The following is a 5,000-nucleotide window of genomic DNA, read 5'->3' on the forward strand; positions in this document are numbered from 1 at the left end:
ATATCTGCACTCTGGACAGTGGTGAGACAACTACAACAGGAGAAAGAGCAGGAGCAGAACAGAGCACTAGAGGAGAGGATCAGACTGCTGGAGGAGAGGTTGAGGGGGATGGCGTGTGACAGAGAACAACCCACTAGAGAGGTGGCCACCCCCACAGAGAAGCCAGCAGAACAGCCCACCTCAGCACCCGACAAAAGTCTCGACACCACAGCAGAACAGTCCACACCAGAGTCGACATAGAGTCGACATCACAGCAGAACAGACAAAAGAAAAACCCCAAGCCGAGCAGCTCTCACCCCCTCTGAGCACTCCCCCTGTCAGCCACCCTGATAGCCCTTCTGACAACCCCCCCACACCCACTGAGGACAAACACAAGACACAGATTGTACTACTTATGGACTCAAATGGGAAATATATAGAAGAAAACTTTTCCCAAACACAGTGTGTCTAAACTCTGGTGTCCAAACACCAGCGCCCTCTAGACCTTCTGTCTGAGGACCAACTAGGCTTACCCAGCCACATAATAATACACACAGGCACAAACGACCTGAGAGCACAGCAGGAAAGGGTGGCCACAGCACTGAAGGGAGTGATTGAAAAGGCTTCTTCTACTTTCCCCAACGCACAAGTGGTTATCTCCACCCTTCTACCACGAAAAGACTTCCACCCTGCCACAATACATTGGGTAAACGCAAGTATTTCCCATGACTGTGCCTCAAAACCAAATGTTTTCCTGGCCCACCACTCCACCCTGGACTTGAACAGCCTATATGACCAGGTCCACCTCTACAAGGCAGCAGTGCCCACCTTCGCCCGGACTCTAAAGGACATCGCCCTCAAACGTATCCCCAACACTTCATACAGGAGCAACAGATCAATAGACACCCCACCCAGACCAGAGATACACTCTCCCAGACCTGCGGGACCCCCCCCCCTCCCCCTGGACCTACATATAGAGGACTTACATCCAGACCACAGCACCCCCAGACACATCCACACTCCCACCCCAACCAATCAACACCCCCCCACGTCAACCATGCCCACACCCCATTTAGGCCCCCTCAGTTCAGACCTATGCCACTCCTGCCCACCCCATGCACCCCACCCCCGCAAAGAGGGCCTCAACATGGAAGTCACACATACGCCCAGGTAGTGAGCGGGCAAACAGGCCCAACCCCCACTCTCACACTCGCCCAAGCCAATGGCATGTACCAGATGCTCAGCAGGCTCTGCTCACACTTACTGGCCTGAGGCCAAACCACGACCAACAACATTGGACCCTTTATGGAACACAAAGCCTTCACTATATCATCCTGGAATATCCAAGGCCTGAGGTCATCTGCCTTTGGCCTAAAGAGCAGGAACCCAGACTTCATCAAAGAAATCGGAAATATAGACATTGTCATCCTACAAGAAACCTGGTATAGATGAGATGGACCCACTGGTTACCCTCTAGGTTACAGAGAGCTGGTAGTCCCATCCACCACACTACCAGGTGGGTGGTATAGAGGAGACAGCCCTCTAGGTTACAGAGAGCTGGTAGTCCCATCCCCCACACTACCAGGTGGGTGGTATAGAGGAGACAGACCCACTGGTTGCCCTCTAGGTTACAGAGAGCTGGTAGTCCCATCCACCAAACTACCAGGTGGGTGGTATAGAGGAGATGGACCCACTGGTTGCCCTCTAGGTTACAGAGAGCTGGTAGTCCCATCCACCAAACTACCAGGTGGGTGGTATAGAGGAGATGGACCCACTGGTTGCCCTATAGGTTACAGAGAGCTGGTAGTCCCATCCACCAAACTACCAGGTGGGTGGTATAGAGGAGATGGACCCACTGGTTGCCCTATAGGTTACAGAGAGCTGGTAGTCCCATCCACCAAACTACCAGGTATAAAACAGGGAAGGGACTCAGGGGGTATGCTAATTTGGTATAGAGCAGACCTAACTCATTCCATTAAATTAATCAAAACAGGAACATTTTACATTTGGCTAGAAATTCAAAAGGAAATTATCGTAACAGAGAAAAATGTCCTCCTGTGTGCCACCTATATCCCCCCACTAGAATCCCCATACTTTAATGAAGACAGCTTCTCCATCCTGGAGGGGGAAATCAATCATTTCCAGGCCCAGGGACATGTACTAGTCTGTGGCGACCTAAATGCCAGAACCGGACAAGAACCTGACACCCTCAGCACACAGGGGGACAAACACCTGCCTGGAGGTGACAGCATTCCCTCCCCCATATGCCCCCCTAGGCACAACTATGACAACATAACCAACAAAAACGGGTCACAACTCCTGCAGCTCTGTCACACGCTGGGTATGTACATAGTCAACGGTAGGCTTCGAGGGGACTCCTATGGTAGGTACACCTACAGTGGGGCAAAAAAGTATTTAGTCAGCCACCAATTGTGCAAGTTCTCCCACTTAAAAAGATGAGAGAGGCCTGTAATTTTCATCATAGGTACTCTTCAACTATGACAGACAAAATGAGGGGACAAAACCCAGAAAATCACATTGTAGGATTTTTAATGAATTTATTTGCAAATTATGGTGGAAAATAAGTATTTGGTCACCTACAAACAAGCAAGATTTCTGGCTCTCACAGACCTGTAACTTCTTCTTTAAGAGGCTCAATACTTTTTTTGCCCCACTGTATAGCTCATCTCTTGGCAGTAGTACTGTAGACTACTTTATCACTGACCTCAACCCAGAGTCTCTCAGAGCATTCACAGTCAGCCCACTGACATCCCTATCAGACCACAGCAAAATCACAGTCTACTTGAACAGAGCGATACTCAATTATGAGGCATCAAAGCCAAAGGAACTGAGTAACAGTAAGAAATGCTATAGATGGAAGGAATGTCAATTGGAAATCTACCAAAAAAAGAATTAGGCAACAACAAATTCAATCCCTTTTAGAACATTTCCTGGGTAAAACGTTCCACTGTAATAATGAAGGTGTAAACTTGGCAGTAGAAAATCTTAACAGTATATTTGACCTCTCAGCTTCCCTATCAAATCTAAAAATCTCAAATAGAAAACCGAAGAAAATGAACAACAATGACAAATGGTTTGATGAAGAATGCAAAAATCTAAGAAAGAAATTGAGAAACCTGTCCAACCAAAAACATAGAGACTCAGGAAACCTGAGTCTACGCCTTCACTGTGGTGAATCACTAAAACAATACAGAAATACACTACGGAAAAAGGAACAGCACGTCAGAAATCAGCTCAATGTAATTGAAGAATCCATAGAATCTAACCACTTCTGGGAAAATTTGAAAATTCTAAACAAACAACAACACAAAGAATGGTCTATCCAAAATGGAGATGTATAAACCACTTCTCCAATCTTTTTGTCTCTATAACAGAGAACAAAGAGCAAAAAACATATACATGATCAAATACAAATCTTAGAATCAACTATTAAAGACTACCAGAAGGACAAAACAGGACAAAATAAAAACCCTCCAACCTAGAAAGGCCTGTGGTGTGGATGGTATCCTCAATGAAATGATCAAATATACAGACCACAAATTACAATTGGCTAAACTTAAACTCTTTAACATCATCCTCAGCTCTGGCATCTTCCCTAATATTTGGAACCAAGGACTGATCACCCCAATCCACAAAAGTGGAGACAAATTTGACCCCAATAACTACCGTGGAATATGTGTCATCTTTGTTGATTTCATGCTTTGTTGATTTAAAAAAAGCCTTTGACTCAATCTGGCCCGAGGGTCTGCTATACAAACTGATGGAAAGTGGTGTTGGGGGTAAAACATACAACATTATAAAATCCATAAAATCCAAATCAGTCATAGAGCCCATTGCCCGTTATGGTTGTATGGTCTGGGGTCCGCTCACCAACCATGACTTCACAAAATGGGACAAACACCAAATTGAGACTCTGCATGCAGAATTCTGTAAAAATATCCTCACTGCACAATGTAGAATACCAAATAATGCATGCAGAGCAGAATTAGGCCGTTACCCACTAATTATCAAAATCCAGAAAAGAGCCGTTAAATTCTACAACCACCTAAAAGGAAGCGATTCCCAAACCTTCCATAACAAAGCCATCACCTACAGAGAGATGAACCTGGAGAAGAGTCCCCTTAGCAAGCTGGTCCTGGGGCTCTGTTCACAAACACAAACAGACCCCACAGAGCCCCAGGACAGCAGCACAATTAGACCCAACCTAATCATGAGAAAACAAAAAGATAATTACTTGACACATTGGAAAGAATTAACAAAAAAACAGAGCAAACTAGAATGCTATTTGGCCCTAAACAGAGAGCACACAGTGGCAGAATACCTGACCACAGTGACTGACCCAAACTTAAGGAAAGCTTTGACTATGTACAGACTCAGTGAGCATAGCCTTGCTATTGAGAAAGGCTGCCGTGGGCCTCCCGGGTGGCGCAGTGGATAAGGGCGCTGTACTGCAGCGCCAGCTGCAGAGACTCTGGGTTCGCGCCCAGGCTCTGTCGTAACCGGCCGCGAACGGGAGGTCCATGGGGCGACGCACAATTGGCCTAGCGTCATCCGGGTTAGGGAGGGCTTGGTCAGTGGGGATGTCCTTGTCTCATTGCGCACCATCGACTCCTGTGGCGGGCCGGGCGCAGTGCGCGCTAACCAAGGTTGCCATTGGTGCGGCTGGCTTCCGGGTTGGATGCGCGCTGTGTTAAGAAGCAGTGCGGCTAGGTTGGGTTGGGTTGGAGGACGCATGACTTTCAACCCTAGTCTCTCCCGAGCCCGTACGGGAGTTGTAGTGATGAGACAAGATAGTAGCTACTAAACAATTGGATACCACGAAATTGGGGAGAAAAAGGGTTAAAACAAAAAGAGAAAGGCCGCCGTAGGCAGACATGGCTCTCAAGAGAAGACAGGCTATGTGCTCACTGCCCACAAAATGAGGTGGAAACTGAGCTGCACTTCCTAACCTCCTGCCCAATGTATGACCATATTAGAGACACATATTTCCCTCAGATTTC

General features: G+C 47.1%; 1 protein-coding gene across 1 annotated transcript in view; it reads right to left on the reverse strand.

The window, feature by feature from the left end:
- Positions 1–5,000, reverse strand: part of LOC109876775 (tyrosine-protein kinase TXK-like) — a 29,196-nt gene that overhangs the window by 17,535 nt on the left and 6,661 nt on the right.

Source organism: Oncorhynchus kisutch, linkage group LG9 (assembly GCF_002021735.2).
Source record: "Oncorhynchus kisutch isolate 150728-3 linkage group LG9, Okis_V2, whole genome shotgun sequence".
In the NCBI taxonomy this organism is placed as follows: Eukaryota; Metazoa; Chordata; class Actinopteri; order Salmoniformes; family Salmonidae; genus Oncorhynchus; species Oncorhynchus kisutch.